The 27,314-nt window shown below is 36.9% G+C and overlaps 1 protein-coding gene and 1 long non-coding RNA gene across 15 annotated transcripts in view; one reads left to right on the forward strand and one right to left on the reverse strand.

The window, feature by feature from the left end:
- The window catches only part of MAGI2 (membrane associated guanylate kinase, WW and PDZ domain containing 2), a 1,587,879-nt gene that overhangs the window by 1,334,551 nt on the left and 226,014 nt on the right, over nucleotides 1–27,314 (reverse strand). The window lies entirely within an intron of this gene.
- The window catches only part of LOC149127541 (uncharacterized), a 56,419-nt gene continuing 52,281 nt past the window's right edge, over nucleotides 23,177–27,314 (forward strand). For both annotated transcript variants that reach the window (XR_016231716.1, XR_016231717.1), the window contains exon 1: nucleotides 23,177–23,492. This is a non-coding gene — a long non-coding RNA (uncharacterized LOC149127541). The remainder of the gene's footprint in view (nucleotides 23,493–27,314) is intronic.

The raw sequence follows: 27,314 nt of genomic DNA on the forward strand, positions 1-27,314 counted from the left end.
TGCTCCAAGGGCCTCTGCTTCCATGCCTGGTCTTTGCTCCTCCTCTGTGTCTTCTGGTTGCAGAATATTTGCCTGGCCACTACTGGCCACTATTTTGACCACTATTCTAGCTCTACTTCTACTTCTAGTAATCCTAATCTGCATGAGTTGTACAACTATGTTCTCTCACCCTTGTCCTGTCGATTCTGTCATTTTCTTCCTTTTCTTCCTGCTGTCCTGTGGGGAGCAACTGAGACTAGACTAAATTACTGGAATTAAGACTTATTCTATGCATCTGCTCTCCACAATATGGCGCTGAGAGAGAGAGAGACCAAACAACCTCTACGCAGCTGCCTCATCAGTTTGACAAGCTGCAGGAGCTGATCCTGCTCCTGATTGGAGGAGAGCAGCGTGCTCGGCATGTGGGTAGCAGAGTTGGGATTGGTGGAAGAGGACTATAAAGGAGGAGAGAGACAACATGCACCAGGAACATCCGGATAACATCTGAGCAGCCCCCGAGAGTGTGTGGTGTGCTGCTCCTCCGCAGAAGCGGGGAAGGCGGCGGGGGGTGCCGCCCCTCCACGGAGGTGGAGGGGCCGGCAGCTAACCCGGGATGGTGTCGTTCCCCCGCGAGTGAGGGAACGGCAGCTAACCCCGGGATGGTGTCGTTCCCCCGCGAGTGAGGGAACGGCAGCTAACCCGGGAAAGGCCGAGCAGACAAAAGAACAACGCAGGGTCTAGTGTCATTCCTCCGTGAATGGGGGAGCGACAGTCCTGAAGCTGCCCGTTCTGGGAGACCTCTAGTGTCCACATATTGTGCCATCTTTTCTTGACACATAATGTACAGACTGTATACATTAAGTATGTCTTGATAAATTGCATCTCACTTTTTTTAACTATGCTGAGATATTTATGAAGTCAGTGAGTATAAAGTTGGGAAAAGTGGTGGACAAAATGACTGGTGTGTTTAACTATTACTTTTTGTCTGTCTTAGTTGAAAGGTTTCTATAATTTAATACACAGTACTTTGATGTTAACAAGGAATGAAATACTAGAGTATAATGAACACACCTTCACTGTTATATACTAGTCCATTTAATATTTTTTATATATGTTGAGCATTAAACAACCAATAATTCATCTATCCTCACAATGATCAAAATAATATATTGCAGTAACCCTGCTTTGCAAATGAATAAACTAAAGACTAGAGGAATTAGGCCCAAGCTCAATCAAGTAGACAGTAGGGGAGATGGGTTTCAAATCTAGAAATGTATGACTCCATAATCCCTGCTCCTAGGCAATGTGCCTATTGCCTATCACTTGTAAGTTGTTATTGGAATAGCAACATTGTAATCATCTCGCAAGTTTTCATTTAACTATTTTTAATATTTCTAGAACAAAGAGTGCATGAGTGAAAAAAAGCAGCTGGTTTGTACAGGTGGCCTTACCTTTATGAGTGAAAAATTCACGTAGCACACATTTCTAGGTGTCCTTGCATTTGGCACAATATCTGAGATAATCCCTTTGTTCTTGCTTTGCTATTATATCTTTCTTGATCTAAATCTGTTATAATTGTGCCCCTTTTCAGTTTAGAGTTCAAGGGTGATTAGGAACAGCTGCTCAGCTGTTCTGAACAGTCTCCAGTATACTTGAAGGGCATTATTAAATTGTTTTTGTGCTTTCCTATAATTGCATTTTCTTTGACTTTTCCCCTCACAACTCTTTTTCCAGTTTTTAATTCATGTTTGTCAACTTCAGAAGTCTTGTTGGGCTCCCATATTGTTGGAATATTCTGTCTAAGCACTAGATTAACCTAGTGAGAAGAGAATGTCTTGGCGTATCTAATTCCACTTGCTACTTTTTTTTAACGCCTCTTGTAAGATATAAACAAATATAACACACTGACTATTATGGTTGGTTTAATACAAGTGTTTCTGATTTAAGGAAAATTACAAGGAACCTAGTTAACCTTAGTCACCATAATTTGAAATGGTTTTACCTTTTTATTTTTGAGGAGCTACATTTGGTCATTGATAACTCAGTTGTTTCTCCTCTCAACACCATCCCACATTTAGTTTTGTGTTAGCACAAGAAAGAAACGAACAGCACAGGATATTCATTGTTCTAACAGAATATTAGACACCATTGTTCAAAAGTGATGTAAAACAACAAAATAAACCGCCAAATAAAATCAAGAGTCATCACTCTTTTCTAGTTTGAAGTTATTTGCTATTTGTAAAGTCATATTAATATCGTTGTTAAATGATATTATCTGTTGGCCAAAGACACAAACTTTTAGTTAGATAAGAGAGATAAGTACAAAGGATCTATAAGTATTGTATACCTTGGTAACTATAGTTCATAATGGAATTATATGGTTGAAAATTGCTGAGAGTAGATTTTAAATGTACTTACCACAAAATAATACATACATGAGGTAATGCATATCCTAATAGCCTGATATAGCCCTTCTGTAATGTATGCATACATCAAAGAATCATGTTATACACCACAAATACATATAATTTCCTTGAATTATAACACTTTAAAAATAAAATTAAAAAAAATTATGACTTCACTTATTATTTCTCCTGGGGTGGTTTGAGGCATACAATAAGGTGACAGAAATATTCTTCTCTAGATCATAATGTCCCTATTTAACATATCAGTGGTAGTATTAAATATTATCTCATTTTGACTTCTAGAATAATTACTGTAATTATTTTTACTAATATAGTTTTAAATACTATTTAGTGTTTCTACTAGTAAAATGCTTTTTCTGTGGATAAATTCTACTAGTTATCTAACCACTTTTATGGCATATGGATATGTTGAGAATAAAAGTAATTTAATCTAAAACTTTAATATCAATTTCTATTCCAATTCTTTAACCATAGTTTTGCTTTTGCTGAATCGTTCCCTTTTTTTTGGGGGGGGGGGGCAGACAATAGGCTTGCTTTTTCTTTACCTAGGCAATTAAAAGGATACATCTATAAAGTTCAAATTACTTTCATTTGTGAGTTCATTCATTTCAGAAAAATGTTTCTTTTTTTTTTACTTTTAAACTTTTTATTTAAAAAACTTTTTTTTTAACTTTTATTTAATGAATATAAATTTCCAAAGTACAATTTATGGATTACAATGGCTTCCCCCCCATACCGTCCCTCCCACCCACTACCCTCCCCTTTCCCACTCCCTCTCCCCTTCCATTCACATCAAGATTCATTTTCGATTATCTTAATATACAGAAGATCAGCTTAGTATACATTAAGTAAGGATTTCAACAGTTTGCTCTCACACAGAAACATAAAGTGAGAAATAATAGATGATTTTTTTTTAAATGATGATGAAATCAGATCAGACCTATTGTCATGTTTAATCCCAGTGAGAGTCAAGTTGGGAGTTGATAATTTCTTTCTTTCTTTCTTTTTTTTTTTTTTTTTTTTTACAGAGGATCAGTTTAGTATGCATTAAGTAAAGATTTCAACAGTTTGCACCCCCATAATAACACAAAGTGAAATATATTGTTTGAGTACTCGTTATAGCATTAAATCTCAATACACAGCACATTAAGGACAGAGATCCTACATGAGGAGTAAGTGCACAGTGACTCCTGTTGTTGACTTTACCAATTGACACTCCTGTCTATGGCATCAGTAGTCTCCCTATGCACCAGTCATGAGTTTCCAAGGCTATGGAAGCCCTCTGAGTTCCCTGATCTTATCTTGTTTAGACAAGGTCATAGTCAAAGTGGAGGTTCTCTCCTCCCTTCAGAGAAAGGTACCTCCTTCTCTGAAGACCTGTTCTTTCCACTGGGATCTCACTCGCAGAGATCTTTTGCCAGAGTGTCTTGGCTTTCCATGCCTGAAATACTCTCATGGGCTTTTCAGCCAGATCCGAATGCCTTTAGGGCTGATTCTGAGGCCAGAGTGCTATTTAGGACATCTGCCATTCTATGAGTCTGCTGAGTATCTCACTTCCCATGTTGGATCACTCTCCCCTTTATTTATTCTATCGGTTAGTGTTAGCAGGTACTAGACTTGTTTATGTGCTCCCTTTGACTCTTAGTCCTTTCATTATGATCAATTGTGAACTGAAATTGATCACTTGGAATAGTGAGATGGCATTGGTACATGCCACCTTGATGGGATTGAATTGGAATCCCCTGGTATGTTTTTAACTCTACCATTTGGGGCAAGTCAGCTTGAGCATGTCCCAAATTATACATCTCTTCCCTCTCTTATTCCCACTCCCATGTTCAACAGGGATCACATTTCAGTTAATTTTCAACACTTAAGAATAACTGTGTGATAATTACAGAATTAAACCAGTCATATTAAGTAGAACAGACAAAAAAACTACTAAGAGGGATAATGTATTAAGTTGTTCATTAACAGTCAGGGCTATGCTGATCAAGTCACCATGTCCCATAGAGTCCGTTTCACTTCAGGAGGTTTCCTTTTTGGTGTTCAGTCAGTTGTCACCGATCAGGGAGAACATATGGTATTTGTCCCTTTGGGACTGGCTTATTTCACTCAGCATGATGTGTTCCAGATTCCTCCATTTTGTTGCAAATGACTGGATTTCGTTGTTTCTTACTGCGGTATAGTATTCTAAAGAGTACATATCCCATAATTTCTTTATCCAATCTACCGTTGATGGGCATTTAGGTCGGTTCCAGGTCTTAGCTATTGTGAATTGAGCTGCAATAAACATTAGGCTGCAGACCGCTTTTTTGTTTGCCAATTTAAATTCCTTTGGGTACTCCACAAAAACAAAACCAACAACCCACTTAAGAGATGGGCCAAGGACCTCAATAGACATTTTTCAAAAGAGGAAATCCAAATGGCCAACAGGCACATGAAAAAATGTTCAAGGTCATTAGTAATCAGGGAAATGCAAATCAAAACCACAGTGAGGTTTCACCTCACCCCGGTTAGAATGGCTCACATTCAGAAATCTACCAACAACAGATGCTGGCGAGGATGTGGGGAAAAAGGGAAACTAACCCACTGTTGGTGGGAATGCAAACTGGTCAAGCCACTATGGAAGTCAGTCTGGAGATTCCTCAGAAACCTGAAGATAACCCTACCGTTCGACCCAGCCATCCCACTCCTTGGAAAAATGTTTCTTTTAAGATTGAAAATATTTCACACTATACCAGATGTTTGGTGCTGTTACCCATTCTGAATCATGTTCCCTAAAACCACTGCTGTAATAAAAATCTATACCTTCATTAATTTTTATATAAACACAAGTGTAAAATTACTAACAAAATATTAGAACATTCTGAGAAATCCTACACACGATCAACTCATACATATATGCAAATTATCAATTAATGATACATTGTAAACATGGGGAACAAAAGGACATGTCTTTTAATGATACTCAGGTTCCTAAAAAAAAGAAAAGTCTTGCTAAACTGTAAATATATATGGATAGTTTGGTTTTTAAATTTTAATTACTAATCTGAGCTGGTGCCCCATGTATATTTTTTCTTTTTTCTTTGATTGATTTATTTATTTGAAAGTCAGAGTTACAGAGAGAGAGAGAGAGAGAGAGAGAGAGAGGTCTTTCATCCGATGTTTCACTCCCCAATTGGCTGCAACAGTCGGAGCTGTGCCAATCCGAAGCCAGGAGCCAGGAGCTTCTTCCAGGTCTCCCTCCCTGGTTTAGGGGCCTAAAGCTTTGGCCCATCTTCTACTGCTTTCCCAGGATCGGAAGAGGAGCAGCTGGGATTAGAACTGGCACCCATATGGGATGCCGGAGCTACAAGTCAGGGTGTTAACTCGATGCGTCACAGCGCCTGCCATGCCCTATTTATATTTTCAAAAGCAATGAATGCTGGGATCACATCAAAGGGAAATGTGTGGATATGTTGGTAACACAAGAAACAAAAGTCAAATGTAACAACCCAAACATGTTTGTCATGCCACTGTTTAAATAGCCAACATACCCCACAAAACATTCTGTGTGCAAATAAGCTCATCAAATAAAAAGCACTGAGTTCTTTCCAACAGAATATAAGATTTTAAGGACAGCACTGTGGAGCAAAGGATTAAGCCACAGCTTGCTGATTCTGACATCACATATCAGGGCACCAGCTCAACTCCTAGTTTTCCACTTACGATCCAGCTCCCTCTAAATGCAATTGGAAAAAGACAGGAAACCCCGACATGAGAGACCCAGAAGTTCCTAGTTCCTGGCTTTGCCTTGATTCAGACCTGGAGCTGTGGGCATTTGGGAGTGAACCAGCAGATATAAAATCTCTCTCTTCCAAATAAATAAAAAAAAACTTTGAAAAAAATGTAAGATATGGATCTCATTTTCTATTATGCAATCTTTTAGAGTATTAAAATGGTACACGAAGCATTCAATTTGAACAAATTCCAGAAACTGTCATTTTTATAATGAGCTTGTATTATTTTCCAAAAGAGTATACATTCTAACATATTACATTTTTAAACTACTATTTTCAATTTCAGGACAGATGAGCTTGAGTTTTTCCTTAAATATATTTTAGCCTTATCATTGTGGTTTCCACAACTCCTTTAAAAAGGTACTTTATGATACTATCATTCGATATTATTTTTGTTTAAGTTAAAACTTATATTTACCAAGTCATGGTAGAAATGTCAAATATGATAGAAGTATAGATGATATACAGTAAAAATTTTAAATGCCTTCTCTACCTTCTTTTCCTCCTCAGAGACAAATGCTACAAGTAATTCCTAATGTAATAACAATTTATTTTATACATTTTTAAAAGTTGATAAAGTATAAATTTTAAGAATACAAATAGAATCATTTTCAAACATGGTCCAGCAAGTTGACTGTAGGATAAGTATTGTGAAAAGGAAATTTTTGTTTAAAAGTACTTAAATGTATTTACATTTCAGATTTAGATAGCTACTGCTAATCTATCCTTATTAGAAAAAAGCTGTCATCAACATATATGAAATTTTTTTCTTAAAAAACTGAGTTCTATTTAATATTTCATTTTTTGCCACTCATAGCTAAACATGGCATCTTGGTGTTTCTCTCCTTGAGAAGGCTGTCAAGGGTTTATTTCTGCTATTCTTTCTGTGAACTGTCCATGTTCTTTAATCTTTTGAGTTGTTCATCTTTTGCTATTAATTTATGAGAAAGCTTTCTATAAAAGAAATCAATGATACAAAAGTATTTAATTTTTAAATGTGTAAAATATATAAATGTTTCCTTTATAGTCTCTGAATTTATCAAGATACTTACAAAAGTCATCTTATTAAAAATGTTTTTTTAAAGTTTTCTTTCCATTCCTCTCTCTCTTGCTCTCTCCTCTCTCTCCTTTCTCTCTTCCTCCTTCCTCTTCTCTTTCTTTCTTATGTTTAAAACATTAGTCCATTTTGAATTCAATTTGACACCAACATGAGTGAGAATACAGTTTTAAACTTCTATAACCGTTAAACTAATCGTTCCAAGATACTACACTTTCCATCTATATTATCCAGATGGAAAAAATTCTATCTTAATCATTCAATAAATTGCACCAAATCTGTTTCTGCATCTCTATATCTTTCCATTAACCATCTATTTTTATGCCTGTACTGTGTTACTCTAAGTATTCCAAATCTGTTATGATGTGTTTCAATATCGGGCTGGTCTCTTCTGTTCATATGAAGTAGTTAATAAACACAACAAAGTCAATGCTTCCAGGGATGGGGAAGGCATCTAGTTTGCCTCTTTCAATTTACAGAGGAAGAAAAAGAAGGACATGAGGTACCTGAGACTAATCCAACTCTCTGAAGTAGTTCATGGGAGAGTCAAGCACTAACACAGGATTCTTTGGGTATCCTGCAGCCATGCTAAAAACTAAAAACAAATATATTCTCACAAACTGAAATATTTCTCAATATTATTCCTGTGATAATTTTTATGTGGTAGGTTTTTCCTTACTATTCCATTATTTACGCATCAGTTTTCTAAAACTTCATGAGATTTTCATTATTAGGCTTACCTATTAATACCTAAATCCCTTGAATAATAGTTGAAGGCATACTAAATCTGTCTCCCAACATCCTTTGTCATGGTCTACTTATTTTGCTCATTAGAATCCTGAGTGGGATTGTTCTAATATTGAGAAAATTTCCCAAAGCAATGCACAATTGAACAGAAAAGTTTCCATTGACTAACTAGGCAGCTGTCTGCCAGAGGCAGTCGTCAGCATGTTAATGAGATCTATGGCTGGCATTAAACATAAGGTACTGCAAGCACGACTAAGCATTTGAACAGAATACATCTCGAACTTGCATTAAATTGGAAAATCAGAAACAGTTAGCTAAAAGAAAATAGGAAATATGTGATGGTGTTTCACACAATGATTCAGAGACAAAAACTTTGCTCTTTCCACAACAAGAAAGAGAAGGCCAACTTAATAATTACATTAAGAAACTGAAAAATAAAAACTACATGGTTATCCCAATAGGTGCAGAGAAAGCATTTTATAAAATACAACATCATTTCATGATGAAACCTTAAGCAAATTGGGTATAGAAGGAGCATTCCTCAACACAATCAAGACAATTTATGACACACCCACAGCCAGCATCTTATTAAATAATGAAAAGTTGGAAGCATTTCCACTACGATCCAGAACCAAACATGGATTTCCACTTGCACCACTGCTATTCAATACAGTCCTGGAAGTGTTAGCCAGAAAAAGAAATCAAAGGGATACAAATTGGAAAGGAGGAAGTCAAATTAGTCCTATTTGCAGATGACATAATTCTATATGTAGGGGAACCATAAGACTCCACTGGGGGGGGAAAAAAAAACTGGAACCCATAAAAGAGCTTGATAAAATGGCAGGATATAAAACTAACACACAAAAATCAATAGCCTTTGTATACACAGACAATGCTGAGAAGAAATGTCTAAGATCAATCCCATTCACACTAGATACAGAAAAAATTAAGTGCCTTAAAATACATTTAACAAAAGAGGTGAAATCTCTATAATAAAAATTACAAAACATTAAAGAAACAGAAAAAGACACAAAAAATGGAAAAATCTTCCAATGTCCATGGATTGGAAGAACCAATATCATCAAAATGTCCATACTACTGAAAGCAATTTACAGTTCCAATGTGATAAGAATCAAAGTATCAAGCACATTTCTTCTCAGATCTAGAAAAAATAATGCTAAAATTAATATGGAAACAGAAGAGACCCCAAATAGCTAAAGCAACAAAAACAAAGCCAGAGGCATCACAATATCAGGTCTTCAAAGATATACCACAGGGAAGTTATAATCAAAACAGCTTGGTATTGGCACAAAAATAGATGTAGATCAATGGAACAGAATAGAAACTCCAGAAATCAACCCATGTATCTACAATCAATATTTGACAAAGGAGCTCAAATCAATCAATCCCTGGAGAAAGGACAATCTCATCAACACAGTGCTGGGAAAACTGGATCTCTGGATGCAGAAGTATGAAGCAAGATCCCTTGCTTATACCGTATAAAAAATCAATTCAAAATGGAACAAGGATCTAAATCTATGACTGGATACCATCAAATTACTAGAGAACATTGGGGAAACTCTGCAAGACATTGGCATAAGCAAAGCATTCTTAGAGAAACCCCAGAAGCACAGGTAATCAGATCCAAATTTGAAAATGGGATTACATAAAGCTGAGATGATTCTGCACTGCAAAAGGAAAACTCCACACAGTGAAGGAGCAACCAACAGAATGGGAGAACATATTTGCAGACTATTAAATTGATAAAGGATTAATATCTAGAATCTATAAAGAGCTCAAGAAACTCAACAAAAACAAAACAAACAATACAGTTAAAAAATGGGCAAAGGCCTTGAACAGACATTTTTCAAAAGAGGTAATTCACATGGCTCACAGACACATGAAAAAATGCTCAGGATCACTATCAATCAGGGAAATGCAAATCAAAACCACAATGAGGTTTCACCTCACCCCAGTTAGAATGGCTTTGATAGAGAAATCAACAAATAAATGGTGGCAAGGATGTGGGCAAAAAGTTATCTTAATCCACTGTTTGTGGGAATATAAACTAGTACAGACATTGTGGAAGACAGTATGGAGGTTCCTCAGAAAGCTGAAAATAGACATACCACATTACCTAGCAATCCCACTTTTGTTACCCAACTGAAATTAAATCAGCATATCAAAGAGTTATCTTTACCCTCATGTTTATTGCAGCTCAATTCATAATAGCTAAGATAGGTGATCAACCCAGAGGTCCACCAACTGATGACTGGATAAAGAGATTATGGGCTATATATACTATGGAATACTACTCAGATGTTAAAAAAGGATGAAATCCTGTCTTTTTTTCCTCCAGTAACATGCTATTTGAGGAATACAAACTTCATACATTTTGCAAATACAGCTTTAGGATTATGGTGATTCTTCCCTCTGTACCTTTCTACCCACACTCCCACCCTTCTTCCTCTTCCCTCTCCTCTTCCCATTCTTATATTTTACTAAGATCTATTTTTATCTAGTTTTATACACATACGATTAACTCTAAACTAAGAAAAGGGTTCACAAATAGTATAAAAAACCTGTTTTTCCTTTTTTTCTTTTTTTTTAATGAATATAAATTTCCAAAGTACATCTTATGGATTACATTGGCTTCCCCTCCATAACGTCCCTCCCACCCGCAACCCTCCCCTTTCCCGCTCCCTCTCCCCTTCCATTCACATCAAGATTCATTTTCAATTCTCTTTATATACAGAAGATCAGTTTAGCATATATTAAGTAAAGATTTCAACAGTTTGCACCCACATAGAAACACAAAGTGAACAATACTGTTTCAGTACTAGTTATAGCATTAAATCACAATGTACAGCACATTAAGGACAGAGATCCTACATGAGGAGTAAGTGCACAGTGACTCCTGTTGTTGACTTAACAAATTGACACTCTTGTTTATGGCCTCAGTAATCACCCTGGGCTCTTGTCATGAGCTGCCAAGGCTATGGAACCCCCCGAGTTCGCCGACTCTGATCATATTTAGACAAGGCCATGGTCAAAGTGAAAGTTCTCTCCTCCCTTCAGAGAAAGGTACCTCCTTCTTTGATGACCTGTTCTTTCCATGTTTTTCCTTTTTAATTCTATCATTTAGTATTAGCAGATACTAGTCTTGTTTATGTGATCCCTTTGATTCCTAATCCTATCATTATGATCAATTATGAACTGAAACTGATCCCTTTGACTAGTGAGATGGCATTGGTACATGCCACCTTGATGGGATTGAATTGGAATCCCCAGGCTCGTTTCTAACTCTACCACTCTACTATTTGGGGCAAGTGCCAGACTGTACATCTCCTCCCTCTCTTATTCCCACTCCTATATTTAACAGGGATCACTTTTCAGTTAAATTTAAACACCTAAGAATAATTGTGTGTTAATTAAAGAGTTCAACCAATAGTATTAAGTAGAACAAAACATATAGAATGAGAATATTAAACCAAATACATCGTTTCTGGGGCCGGCATTGGGGCACTGTGGGTCAAGTCACTGCCTGAAATGCTGGATAGCTGGTTCAAATCCCCTATCTTGGCTGCTCTATTTCTGGTCTAGCTCCCTTCTAATGTGCCTGGGGAAAGCAGCAAAAGGTGGCCCAGGTGCTTAAGTCTCTGTCACACACATGGAAGACATCCAATGGAGTTCTAGACTCCTGGCTTTGGCCTGGAATAGCTTCAGCCATTGTGGCCTCTTGGGGGTGGTGAACCAGCAGATGGAAGATGGATCTCTCTCTTTCTCATGTTTGTTCCCCCGCCCCTCTCCAGGTCCACCTATCAAATAAATAAATAAACCTTCAAATTATACTATTTCTTATCTAGAAAGCACAATGTACAATAATGGAGCATTGAAAAAGGTCATGTAGATTAGGAACTAGAGTCAACTAAATTGACAAGTTGCACCTAAAGATAATTGAAAAATAATGCATATCTCTCATTTGTATTACTTCCAGAGAATTAAATTAAGATGCCTCTCAGCTAACTACAGTTGATCTCTTGAAATAAACAATTAAGTTATAGAGTTTTATTTTCCTTTCAAGATGGCTTATATGTGAAATTGTCACTATGAATTTTTAATTTCAGAAATCTAATTTCTACTGTGACTAAGGAACTACATAAACAGTTTAAATGAATGTGACACAGTATAGCTCTTCCATAATGTAAATTAATATATCCAACAGTGATGGACCTTTTCACCTACAGCTTTAAAATATGGTGGGGTAAATGTATATTATCACACAAAGTGTCGTGACTAAAAGCAGTCATTAAAATGTACACAATAATGATAAACTTTCCTTTTAATATGTTTAAAGTAAAATCCACATGTTAAGTACAATTACATGCATAATTTTCTCAAGCCCAAATTAGAAAAAGCTATAATTCAATACATAAATAGCTCTTAAATATATGCTTTCCATTTTTCTTTCAAGTAAAAATTAAGGAACAAAAATAAAATTTATTAAAGATTTTTTATTAAAACATGGCAAATTACCCTACAAATATCCTTGTGTTATTACTTTGAACAATAAAGCAAGGGTGATAAATTTCCAAAATAATGTCTAACAGTTTATCAAACATAACAGTAGAGTTCTTATTTTTTTTTCTTTTTGTGATGATATCTTTTTTAAAAGATTTTATTTATTTATTTGAGAGGCAGAGTCAGAGAGAGAAAGAGAGAGAGAGAGAGAGAGAGAATCTTTCATCCACTGGTTCACTTCCCAAATGGCAGGAGATGAGCAGATCTAGTCAGGAACCAGGAGCTTATTCCAGGTCTCCCATACAGGTGCAGGGACCCAAGCACTTGGGCTATCTTCTGCTACTTTCCCAGGTCATTAGCAGAGAGCTGGATCAGAAGAGGAACAGCTAGGCCGGCGCCGCGGTTCAATAGGCTAATCCTCCACCTTGCAGCGCCGGCACCCTGGGTTCTAGTCCCGGTCGGGGCGCCAGATTCTGTCCTGGTTGCCCCTCTTCCAGTCCAGCTCTCTGCTGTGGCTTCAGATCAGCGCGGTGAGCCGGCCACAGAGCACCGGTCGCAGCGGCCATTGGAGGGTGAACCAACGGTAAAGGAAGACCTTTCTCTCTGTTTCTCTCTCTCACTGTCCACTCTGCCTGTCAAAAAAAAAAAAAAAAAGAAAGAAGAACAGCTGAGACACGAACCGTTGCTCATATGGGATGCAGGCACTGTAGGTAAAGGCTTTGTCCACTACAACACAGCATGGGTCCCAGTAGAATTCCTCTTAAATTCTGCTTAGGATTTGGAGAAAATGGAAAATGCACCCATATGTGTCTATTGTATCCATTTACACTAAACTCACTGTCTTAGTTGACTGGATTAAATAGGTCTCTGTCAACATTAGTGTTCTGCATTAGAAAAGAGCATGTAAATTATCCCAAATATCTTTACAATGAATATTACTTCATCATGTTTAGTGTTTTAGATTATTTTCTGGATGGTTACAATTCCATTATTTTCTTGACAGTAAGAAAGGGGGCCTAGGAGGCACATGACTACTGATGTATTTGTTATATGTAGAAACCTTTGCCTATTTCTAAGTCTGTGAGGGATAATACATCTTTCTGAGACTTGGAATGTCAAAGCCTCACAGTATGCACCCTGATAAGAGAATTCCAGGTTAATCAGATCCCAGTTCAGACATATTGCCTTATTCCATGATTTTTTTAATGTCACAACTATCATAAACTCATTTTAAATGTTATTGAACATCAAAGTGAATGCTGAATTTGTTTTTCCATTTGACTGTAAAGCCAACACATACTTGATAATTATCACCTTGATAACTGTCATACAGAGATACACAAAATGTTAAAGTATCCCTTTGTCTGGAAGATTAGGGATAATAGTTCAGAACAAAATACAGTGCTTAGACTCTCAATGATTCAAGAAATTTAACTTTACAGTTACTTTATAGTATTTCTCCCGATATTTCAAACCAAATACATCGTTTTTCCTTCATTCAGACCATTCTCCACACCACTAATCACACCTTGTTCATTTATTTATCCTTCTTGAGGAAGCCTCTTCCTTTTCACTTACAGCTACCTGTCGCTCCCCGTCTTCGTGGAGGAACGACACTGAACCCTGCGCTGTTCTTTCGTCTGCTCGGCCCTCCCCGGGTTTGCTGCTGGTTCTTCCCAGGTTGGCTACCGACCCTTCCACCTCCGTGGAAGGGCGGTTCCCCCTTGCCACTTTCCCCACTTCCGTGGGGGAGCGGCACACCGCCGGCCGGCTCTCTCGGGGGCTGCTCAGGTGTTCCTTCAGATGTTCCTGGTGCAGGTTGTCTCTCTCCTCCTTTATAGTCCTCTTCCGCCAATCCCAACTCTGCTACCCACATGCCGAGTACGCTGCTCTCCTGCAATCAGGAGCAGGATCAGCTCCTGCAGGTCATCACCCAAGCTGGTGAGAGGCAGCTGCGCAGAAGTTGCTACTCCCTTCTCAGCGCCATATTGTGGGAAAGCAGATGCATAGAATAAGTCTTAATTCCAGTAACTTAGTCTAGTCCGAGTTACTCCCAGTTGTTCCCCACACTACCTTACTAAAAGATTATTTTAGGCTAGACAGTTGTTTTTTTAAAAAGAGATTTGCCTCTAATTACTCATTTCATCTTCACAATAACTCTAAAAAACACCTATTTTTATTTTGTCATTTTAATTTTAGTCTTCAAACATTTTAAATACTAGAAGAAAGTATAAAAGAGGGTTCAATGAATTCACAGTGATTTAACAATTTTTAACATTTTGCCCTGCTTTTTAACTCCTACTGGACAGAAAGCGAAACTGGAGTGCAAAGATTTTAAGCAACTCCTCATACAGTCAAGGGACAGACTTTCAAACTGGGACAGTCTAGCATGAGAGCTCACACTCTTAACTATAATGCAGTATTCACATACTTACACTCAGTCTTCCAAACTAAACAGGTCTATGATGATAGCCATAAAACAATGGTAGTATCTATTGCTTCTATCACTCACTTTGTATATCTCTGCATGGCTAAAATTGAATGCCTTACTTTTCTGAAAAGATCTTATGGCAGAAACCACAGATCAAATTTGGGATCTCTGTCAGGGTCTAGAGCTCAAAGTATCCATCCAACAAATAAGGATACTTTATCTTAACCATGATTAAAGTTTTGTATCTTAGAGGAAAAACAGTAAAACAGTAAATTCTTAAAGAAGTTTCTGTAAAATGGTGGGAAGGAAATCCTTAATATATTTTTCCTGTTCAAAGATTTTTAGAGTTGAATGTATCATAAATCTCAGGGGCAATTAGCCATGGATTACATAAAACCATCTCAATTTCTTAGATAAAGATTGGATTTATAACACACAATTATTCTTAGGTGTTTAAATTTTAACTGAAAAGTGATCCCTGTTGGGAATTTGGAAAACATTATGCTGAGTGAAATAAGCCAGTCCCAAAGGGACAAATATCATATGTTCTCCCTGACTGGTGACAACTAACCGAGCACCAAAAAGGAAACCTGTTAAAGTGAAATGAACACTATGAGAAACTTGATCAGCCCCTGCCCTGGCTGTTGATGAACAACTTAATACATTAAACCTCTTAGTATTTTTTTGTGTGTGTTTGTTCTACTTAATATTTTTGGTTGAATACTGTAATCAATACACAGTTATTCTTTTTTTTAACTTTTATCTAATGAATATAAATTTCCAAAGTACAGCTTACGGATTACAAAGCCTCCCCCCCCATAACTTCCCTCCCACCCGCAACCCTCCCCTTTCCCTCTCCCTCTCCCCTTCCATTCACATCAAGATTCATTTTCAATTCTCTTTATATACAGAAGATCAGTTTAGCATATATTAAGTAAAGATTTCAACAGTTTGCACCCACATAGAAACACAAAGTGAACAATACTGTTTGAGTACTAGTTATAGCATTAAATCACAATGTACAGCACATTAAGGACAGAGATTCTACATGAGGAGTAAGTGCACGGTGACTCCTGTTGTTGACTTAACAAATTGACACTCTCATTTATGGCATCTGTAATCACCCTAGGCTCTTGTCATGAGTTGCCAAGGCTATGTGTTGAAACTTAACTGAAAAGTGATCGCTGTTAAATATAAGAGTGGGAATAAGAGAGGGAAGAGATGTGCAATTCGGGACATGCTCAAGCTGACTTGCCCCAAACAGTAGAGTTAGAAACATACCAGGGGATTCCAATTCAATCCCATCAAGGTGGCATGTACCAATGCCATCTCACTAGTCAAAGTGAACAATTTCTGTTAACAATTAATCATAATGATAGGACTAAGAGCCAAAGGGATCACATAAACAAGACTAGTATCTGCAAATACTAACTGATAGAATAAACAAGGGAGAGAATGATCCAACATGGGAAGCGAGATACACAGCAGACCCATAGAATGGCAGATGTCCTAAACAGCACTCTGGCCTCAGAATCAGCCCTTAAGGCATGCAGATCCAGCTGAAAAGCCCATGAGAGTATTTCAGGCATGGAAAGCCAAGACCTCTGGCAAAAAATGACCTAAATGAAAGATCTCCGCGAGTGAGATCCCAGTGGAAAGAATGGGTCATCAAAGAAGGAGGTACCTTTCTCTGAAGGGAGGAGAGAACTTCCACTTTGACTATGACCTTGTCTAAATATGATCAGAGTCAGTGAACTCAAAAGGCTTCCGTAGCCTTGGCAGCTCATGACAAGAGCTTAGGGTGATTACTGATACCATAAATGAGAGTGTCAATTTGTTAAGTCAACAACAGGAGTCACTGTGCACTTACTCCTCATGTAGGATCTCTGTCCTTAATGTGCTGTACATTGTGATTTAATGCTATAACTAGTACTCAAACAGTATTGTTCACTTTGTGTTTCTATGTGGGTGCAAACTGTTGAAATCTTTACTTAATATATGCTAAACTGATCTTCTGTATATAAAGAGAATTGAAAATGAATCTTGATGTGAATGGAAGGGGAGAGGGAGAGGGAAAGGGGAGGGTTGCGGGTGGGAGGGAAGTTATGGGGAGGGAAGCCACTGTAATCCATAAGCTGTACTTTGGAAATTTATATTCATTAAATAAAAGTTAAAAAAATGGATTTATAAAATAATTTCCTATCTATCCTATGGATATGCTATGTTGAATAGGTATATTTATTACTATAAATCATGAAGTTTGCTTAAATTTAAGAGCTAAGAAATAACTTAAAAAAACACACAATAACTTTACACTTCCACTCCTTTGTAGCTGATTCATTCACATGCCTTATTACTATGACAAGGTAAGATTAATTTGTATCTTACCCCGACCCTAGATTGAGATATAGAAAACTATGAGCTGAAGTTCCAGTTTGACTAAAGTCTTTCTCCTAACAATTAATAAAGTTAAAGTAAAAATTATTTTTCTTCATAACTTAATAATTAAATTCCTTTTATTTTACTATATAATCAAAGAGAAATGGAATTTGTGTGTATTTCCTTTAAATATGACATAAGCAGTGGTGTCATTGTTAGAGAGATAGTGTTTAAGATAAAATAATTAAGATGATATATATGTGTAAGTCATCAATCTAGGGAATAAGCTAAGTGCCTGATTCTGTTATTTTTCATTAGAAAATCTACATTTCTTTTTTTCTATGAATTTTGGATATAATAGTCAAAACACTGCTGAAAACTCAAGAAGTACTTCAACATATTCTTTGTTTGATATGTGCCATGCCAGGTAGTATTCACACAGTTTAATACAAAATAATGGAAAGATAATCATGTATATATACGTATTTCAAATAATTATAGAGCTGCAAGAAACAGTCTTCTTGAATGCTTGCATCAAATTAAAACTGCTCAAAATCCATGTGTCTAATTTCAGATAAAACTTCATAATAAGATAGTCTATTGATAACAAGAAGTTATCCAAATATGAAAAATTTTAAGAATTATTCCAAATCCCAGTATATTTGTTATCTAAGAACTTTATTTTTATTATAAGTTGTAGTGGAATGATAAAAATGCTTATTATCAAAGCACTTAATATTTCTGTCCCATATGAACACATGACTTAAAAAACATTGATTGTATGCTTAGCTTTCATGGTAGCAGACTTTACTGGAGGTTCACACATGAAGGACAAACAACCCTGTCCTTAGGGTGCTAATATTCTAACATGGAAAACAGAAAATAAACAGGTAGAAGTCAAGTAACAATGAGATACTTAAATAACAACTGAAGAGAAGAGTCATAAGCATAGTTTATGTATCATAGCTGAAAATATGGTTATGTTTCACCACAGGATGGTAATAATCATAGAGATTAATAGACAGTTAATGGAAGCCCACAAACCTGGACTGAATGTTTAGAACAGATTCTCTAGAGGTATCAGACTCCATCATTTTCTCTCACATACCCTTCCTCACTCATTTATTTGCCCTTGACATTCTTCCACATCAGGAAAACCCTTCAAACACATAGCCTGGTTGAGTCAGTTTTGCAGCAATAAGAAAATACACCAAAATTTTTACTTAATATTTCACTGGTCAAACCAATGTTCATATGGCCAAGCCTCAAGTCTGTGGATGGGAAGTCAAATCCTCCTCACAGGACAGACCAACAGGAAGGGTTTGTGCTGCTTTACTTCTTCCAGGTTATTCAAATGTCACCTTCCTGTGTAGCCCTTCTTCTATACACCTTACCTAAAATTTCTATTCACCCTTACACACACAAATGAATACAAAATCCCTCTTCATTTATTTCCCAATAGTGTCAAATCTTCTAGATACTAGGTCAATGAAACAATAAATAGTTTGTAAGTTAAAGCTGAAACCCCTGAAAACAAATTTAGAAATCTCTACTACCTTCACATTTCTTACTGTTACTTGAAGGAACCAAATCAGCTAAACTTGCAACACTTACTGTCTACCTCATGAGTTTACTATCACACTAACTTCACCAACATGAGGTGATTATTCTGGGAAACTCTTACCCTCCTTTCCAAAATAAAATCTGCAGATAACTTTCTTGTTCATTTTAGAAACCTCATAAAATCCATCCCAGTGAATCGTATGCCACTCAACTTGAAATACATATCACTAAATCATTGTTATCCCATAACTCTCTAAGACATTCTCTACTAGTGTTGCCTACTGATCCTAAACTAATGCATTTTACCAACTTTACCCTATCCTTACCCTGCCTTGAAAGACCTGTCTTTAAACCAGGTTGCTAGACCTTTAAATGTCTCTTCTTCCCTCTCACCTGTCCAAGATGGTACTATGACTCTGCTGAGGCAGTGGTTTCACACACCATGGAAAGCAATAAACTCAGCTTTGTTTTTTTTGAAAGATTATTTTGGTGACATTTTAGGAAACCAGCTTTCAATATATTTTCTGTGAGCCAGACAGAGATTCATTGAGACATGTGAGTCAAAGTTCAGGACAAGCCATAGATCTTACTTATTTTGGAATTTGTGTTTAGTCTACCACCATACCACCCTGAATGTGCCTGATCTCGGAATTTGTGTTTAAAATACATATCCTTGGCGTGTTGTACTATGCGAATTAACAGTAAAACTAGTACTCAAACAGTACTTTATACTTTGTATGTCTGTGTGGGTGCAGTCTGTTGAAATCTTTACTTATTATATACTAAGTTGATCTTCTGTATATAAAGTAATTGAAAATGAATCTTGATGAAGAGTGGGATGGGAGAGAGAGTGGGAGATGGGATGGTTGCAGGTGGGAGGGAGGTTAAGGGGGAAAAAGCCACTATAATCCAAAAGTTGTACTTTCAAAATTTATATTTATTAAACAAAAGTTAAAAAATAAAATACATATAACTTAAAAGTCTAGAAAGTGTCTTGCTACTTCTACTTGCATGCGTGCTCATCTCTATTGACGCAACATGTAGAGTCGAAGAAAAGAAATGTACAGGGCTATGCTTTGAGGGGCCTAACATATCTGGAAGTGACATTTTTGAACTAATTAATTTATTTATAAAGACTGACAGTTTACCATTTGCTACTGATCAAAATCACAGTGAGAAAAATGAAGTGTTATAAGATGTTAAAAAGGGATCTATCACATTTTTTGGCTGTGGCAAAACAGTTGATGGAAAGCATTTCCATGTTTCTGAGTGAGGTGCTAGACTTGTGTAGGATATGTAAAGGATGTGACCAACACCCTCTGAGTCGTATGACTCACATGACAGGGGTTTGAACAAAGCAAACAGTGGTGGTTTAGAAAGTAAACACTGCTATATGAAGTTGGCATAAATCTAAAACAAACTTGTAAAGTAATTGTAAAAGCTAAAATATTATCATACTAACATGATATATAATACTGATAAACATTAATATGCTAATTTGTTTTAAAATAGTTGAGTGGTGTCTTAAAAAAATTCAGTATGTATTGGCCTGTTTCCCTGTGTTTTTCAAATCATAAATGTTTCTGTAATCACTTTCTGCAGTTGTTATGGCATTAAAAAAAAAAACAACCTTATTTTTCATTTTATTTGAAAGGAAGAGAAAGAGGGAGAGAGAGAGAAATCTTCCATCCACTGTTTGACTCCCTAAATGCCCACAACAGCCAAGGTTAGGCCAGGCTAAAGCCAGGAGCTGGGAATGTAACTCAGGTCTCCCATGTGGGTAGCAGGGACCCAATAACCTCACCCATCACCTATTACTCCCCAGGGTGTGCATAAGTAGAAGATGGACTCAGAAGTGGAGCCAAGACTTGAACCCAGGCACTCCAATAAGGCATGCAGACAGTCTTAACTGCTGTACCAAATAGTCACCTTTGTTGTAGCATTTTAATAGAGTTCGCATGTGTTATTGTTTTTGGTTTACAAAGCATTTTTATATTGGTCATTGTTAGGACTGCTCAAAAGAAGACAGCCATATGATTAGGGAGACACACTCATAGACTCACATAAAATAAATAATGACAACTAAAATACTACAGAGCCTATGAATGTGAATCCCCTTTGAATCTGTCCCATAACACTAATTAATACTTGGATGACTGGAGGACTTTCTGTAGCAAGGCACTGTGTTAAAGATTCACTTTTATTTTACTTTATTTTATGTTTTTTTATTCTTTATTATTTTTGACAGGCAGAGTGGACAGTGAGAGAGAGAGAGACAGACAGACAGACAGAGAGAAAGATCTTCTTTTTTTGCCGTTGGTTCACCCTCCAATGGCCGCTGTGGCCGGCACACCGCGCTGATCCGAAGCCAGGAGCCAGGTGCTTCTCCTGGTCTCCCATACGGGTGCAGGGCCCAAGGACATGGGCCATAGCAGAGGGTTGGCCTGGAAGAGGGGCAACCGGGACAGAATCCAGCGCCCCGACCGGGACTAGAATCCCGGGATGCCAACGCCACGGGCAGAGGATTAGCCTATTGGGCCGCAGCGCTGACCTTTTTATTTTACTTTAAAATCTTTATCCTTACTATAGCTCTCTGAAATAGGCAGTTACCAGTTCTATTTAACATGTGAGGAAAATAAGGATGACTTCATTGTTGCCTAGACAGGAATACAAGTCACAGTGGTGCAGCTTGGATTCACACCTTGTTCTCCCACCTGATCCCAGCACCAGAGCTAGTAACACAAATAATCTCTCTATGTAGCTGGAAAATGAAACCTTCAAATGATTTTTTACAAAGTCTTATAAAAATCCAAATGCAATAATTTCTCTAACCTCAAACACAAATCTTTCCTCAAAATCATTCTGCATGTAACATTACTTCTATATATTTTTCCTGTGATCGTAAGACTTTTGGGTGGAGTATATATGTATTGGACCTTGGGATAGTGATTTAAGGTCCCTGGGGTATAAAATGACAAATGTGATGAACTTTTGGATGTAATGCTAAAGAAGAATATATGTTCCTTCCTTTTACATTAAAACCATGGGACTATATTAAAAAGTTATCACATTTGGATAATAAATAAAATTAATTGTATAATAGTCATATAATACATGTAAAATTATAATGGTATTATATATCTAAAAATGTACTGATTACATTTAGGAAAAAAAACTTAAAAAGGTACGAATAATAAAACACATGTGTAAGAGTGTTTTCAGCATTGAGACCTTGATGTTCAATCCTATCTTCACTTAAAGGCCTATAACAGAAATATAATGAGAGCTATATAAGTAATTTAAAATTTCTAGTAGTTACATTTTTTTAAAGTAAAATAGAAGCCCCTGTTAGGGAATCATTTTAAAAGATCTTAAGACCTTACCTGTGTTCTTTTTCTCTTTGAAACCCAATGCACATTTTCTACCTACAGTGCCTCTCTATTACACACTACCTACATTCCAAATGCTCATTAGCCACATGTTGTTAGTGGTTACTGCTTTGAACAGTGTAATTCTATATTCTATGAAATCTCTTAACACCGTTTTTGAGGAATAAAATACTGTTTGTTGGATATTAATTATACTATCAGGAATGTTCATTTATTTATCAATGGAAATTACTTTTAGGGTAGAAAATGAGTTATTTTGTAAAGATTCTAGATACCAGGCTCCGTTGAGGTAAATTTTTTGATGCTGCTTTTTACAAAATGCGTATTTATAGAAATATAATTTTATTTATTAATAAGCATAACCTTACTATATATCTACAGAATAGGGATGTATGAACTCTGTTTTAATTAATCTCTCATCTCTCTAAGGCAAGTATTTCATTATTTTATTTACATCAAATATATTCAAGGCTAAAAGGCATTGGGTTACTTACCCAAAAGTGTCCAATCAAACCCCAAACTCATAACAGTGGTTCTCAAATTTTGGATTAACAGCATCATCAACACCTGGGAACTTGTTAAAAATGCAAGCTCTCATCCTACTCCAGATCTACTTCATCTGAGGCTTTGAGTCTTAAAAAGCCCACAGGTGATTCCAGGGAACACTCAGTTTAACAGTTAATGCCTTAAACTACCATAGAGCATTGCCTCTTGCCAATGAATACTCAAGGCAGAACACAGAGAAAACATTCACAAAAAAATAAAGAACTCAGTCACCATTACTCAGAGCCAATCACTGCTAATAGTGGCACACTGGATTTCCTTCCAATACTTTTATTTATTTATTTTTTTAGTGTTTGTATGAATATTCATCAGTTATAATAAAAATACTTTTTAAAACATTATGTAGTTGTTATAGGTGCATTTGGACTCCTCTCCCCTAAACTCATACAGATCTTTAAACTCTGATGTCTTAATATTAATAGTTACTGAATTAAGGGTGGAGATTTGACCTGATTACGCAGCTAGGAGGTGAGGCCAGTGGGAAGTCTTTAGGTCGCTGGGTGTGTGCCCTCACAGAGCGGTTCTCCTGAGAGGTTCTAGCTGTTCTCTCTCAGCTTTTGGGCTAACTACATAAATGTTCTTCCATAACCACCACAACTAGCCTCCACAGAAGCCTGACTGCAGTGCTTTCTGAACCTGAGCCATAACCTCCAAACTGTAAGTTGAAATGAACCTTTTCTTTCCCACACAGATATTTTTAGTTTAAAGTCACAACAACTAGACTAATGGCATCTATTTGTGTTTGTGTAAATATGTGTATACTAGCCCATATATTCATATATCATCAAAATAATATATGAATACTCATATTTTGCTTTTAAAATATTTAATATTATTGAATGTTTCAGGTAAGTATTGAATTGTATTTTTTAAAATCAGATGTTCTAACGGTGGGGTGCTGTCTGTGGCAGGGGCAAGGAGGGGTGTTGGGCACATAAGGAGGGAAGGTGGGCTCTAATATGGATTTTTTTGTGCACTGGGAGTTTAATTCATCTAAACTTTCTAAAATGCTAACCTGGAATCTGTTCACAGCTTTGTTTTTTGTCAACTAATTTCTTTCTGGTTTGATCTTTTTTTTCCATGAGCATGTCTGTTTATTAATGATCGAGCATAAGCTTTTTTTTTTTTTTTTTTTTTTTGACACACAGAGTTAGACAGTGAGAGAAACAGAGAGAAAGGTCTTCCTTCCTTTGGTTCACCCCCCAAATGGCTGCTACGGCAGGCATGCTGTGCCGATCCAAAGCCAGGAGCCAGGTACAGAATTCCTCCTGGTCTCCCATGCGGGTGCAGGGCCCAAGCACTTGGGCCATCCTCCACTGCACTCCTGGGCCACAGCAGAGAGCTGGACTGGAAGAGGAGCAACCAGGACAGAACCCGGCACCCCAACTGGGACTAGAATCCGGGGTGCCAGCACCGCAGGCAGAGGATTAGCCTAGTGAGCCGCAGCGCCGGCCAAGCATAAGCTTTTAAAGGGCAGGCAGAGGGGGCATAGCTAATTCAGGGCAATACTAATTCTTTTTTTTTAACTTTGAATTAATAAATATAAATTTCCAAAGTACAACGTTTGGATTATAGCGGCTTTTTTCCCCCTATAACCACCCTCCCACCCACAACCATTAAACTATGTTTATTTTCTATTTTGTGCTGTTTTATAAGCTGTCTTAAATATTTGGTGCAATTTCATTTGTTAATAAACCTGAAGAGAATTTAATAAACTGGAAAATTAAGGATAATGATTCTCAATTTTTATTTGCAAATTTTTTAACACAAAAGTATTTAACTCCCTCTCTTCATTCAAGTACCTGTGTAATAAAAGGTGATGTGTGTCTAGGGTCGGGAGGGGGGCACATAATGACAGAAATAAATGCTGTTGGTTCTTAGATTGTTTCAGAAGCCAGGATCCTGAGCTCAGATGGTGCCCAGTGGAGCAGAGGTGTGGTGACTCAACCATTTGTATCTCTCCCTGCCCACCTCAACCCCAACCCAAACCCCAACCCCATTGCTCATCTCTTATCACCTTATTCAAAGTTTCCACATACTTACAGTGTCACTTTTTCATCTTAGACTCTATAGCCTAAATTTGTCCTGAGTTAAAGATACCTTGATTGTCCAAACCATCACAGTGTCATTTGTTCCCAAATTACTCTATAACCAACTTCTGATTATCCAGAGTAGATTATCTGATTACTGAACAATAAAATAAGAACAATTCTCTGTTCTTCACAACTAATTTCTCCTCTAAGGGGGCTGGGGAGGTTGGGTTTCAATTGCTAAAATGAGTAGCTGCCCAGGTGATACAGAAGTAATTTGCGATTACTGGGAAGAAAAGATCTTCTCTATGGCTTAACTCATTGCCCTCCATCATTAGAGAAGCCTTTTACGTGATACTGAAATATTGTTCTTTATGATCTTCATGGACTCCTTTCAAAATGTAATTACCCCTTGTTGGGAATACTCTAAACATCTGATCAAGGGGTCTAAGATCAGGGCTACTAGAGCCCTATCTAGTTAGCCGTGTAAGTTTATAATAGTGCTTGTTTGTGCTCTTAAGGGATTACAATGCAGTTCTATTATGCAGTATGCTTCCACCTACACAGATAAATTAAAACTGACCATATCTGGAAATACCATGAAAGCAAAAAAAAAAAAAAAAGCAAAACAGCTTAGATGTATGCACTGACTGGTGTTGCAAATACAACATGTAGTATTAATAGTTTATAGTATTTATTTCACAGAGCCGCGATTATTGGCACTAAGAATCTTCACACTTTTTCTTAGCTATCCTTTATAAGTAGGTTTTCCTATCACCAGAAATGTTAAGTTTGATATCTTTCAATATAAGCCAGTCTTCAAAGTCAGATTGCTGCAATAATTTACCCCATAATCATAGAGAAAACAACACCCTAAAGATTTTTAATCTGCGGAATTTTTTGTTATCATGTTGAAAACCCCAGAAGTAGAGTGAGGAGAGACTCACTAGCTTCTTTAAAATCATATCTGCTCCCCCACTTTTCATTTCAGAGGATCAGCTCTATATTGGTAGCCTGTTGGGGCCTCTGAATTTGTGCATGGCATATGCCTAAGGTTAGTTCTGGCAGGAGACTTTATACTGTCAACACTTTGACAGAGAAGAAATTATCTACCAGCCAATTTCACAGGGATCACTGCTCTGGCCTCAGCCTCTATTCTGTGACGTGGGGCACAGGGAGATGGTGTGAGTGGAGGGTCTTTATTTCCTGTCTGCTCCTAGAGAGTTTCAACCACACATGAAATAATGCCTTGTTTAAAAAGCACTTAGATACAGTTCACATTGTTTTCAAAATGCTCTTAGCCACACATCATTCCTGCAATCAAGGGAAATGTTCGAGTTGATGAGAAAGGGAAGGAAAGTAAATTTCAATAACATTTTCTTGGAAGCTGAATCCCCAGCTGGGAACTGAATTTACAATACCAGAAAGCAGAAGGTAGATATACCAAAATGTGGCATTGTTAGCAGTTTCCCCAGCTTTTTTAGAATAGCTTAATTGAAGTCCTACCAGGACAGAAACGATCATTTAGCAAACCACATTGTAAAGGCATTTAATGGAACAACTCAATTCCTGGTGGAACTAACTTTTTTAAAATAAAAGAGCAATAACTAAGAATTATTGTAAGTGGGTAACAAAAATGGATTCTTATATAGCTGTTTATTCCAACATTCTGATGAAATATGAACTGCTCAGAATTGCAGGGTAGAAGACTCAAAAGTCTGTCTCCGCTGCTAGGTGAAGAATTCCTCAAGGACAGAATTCTTGGCTTACTCTTGTCTGTGACCCAAGACTTACACACATTAATCGACAGAAGTACTCAATGTGTGGGGAAGAAAATAAAGATGCCAAATATATTTTAGGTTTTCCACCTTTTCAGAATAAAAATCAATTGGGGTGTAATATAAAATAATACTCAATGAATGAAAATACATTTGGCATTAGGTATATTGATTATAATGCCTGCTTTGTTTACTTGATCAATTTCCTGAAAGAAGTCATTCAAGAGAATGGCAGTGTTGGCAGAGATTGAAGCCGTATGTAATCACCAATTATGATTATGACTTTTTATAATCATTTAATATTTTAGTACATAGTGTTTGCACACTTCTCTTTTTAGGGGCCATGGAAGATACAAAAAAGTGAATAAGAATCCCACAGAGAAAAATTTCAGAAAAATGACTGCAAATATTATAAATGTGACATATATATATAATCTTTATTGGCACATGCTAGGATTTCTGCCATTAATTAGTTAGTAATCTGGAAAGTATCATATCTATAAGATGTAGGAGCTTATTTTTAATATCAGCAGGATAAAGAGCATCACAGCCCTCTCTAGCATTATCCCATAGTACTACATAATAATTTTCCCTGTGGCCTTCCTCTCCTTAAATGTCTTTGTCCTTCATACTATTACTCCTATTTCAGCTACATCTGGACATCACTGACA

This window comes from Oryctolagus cuniculus, chromosome 3, assembly GCF_051225735.1.
Source record: "Oryctolagus cuniculus isolate XC-2025 breed Fujian yellow rabbit chromosome 3, ASM5122573v1, whole genome shotgun sequence".
NCBI lineage: Eukaryota > Metazoa > Chordata > Mammalia > Lagomorpha > Leporidae > Oryctolagus > Oryctolagus cuniculus.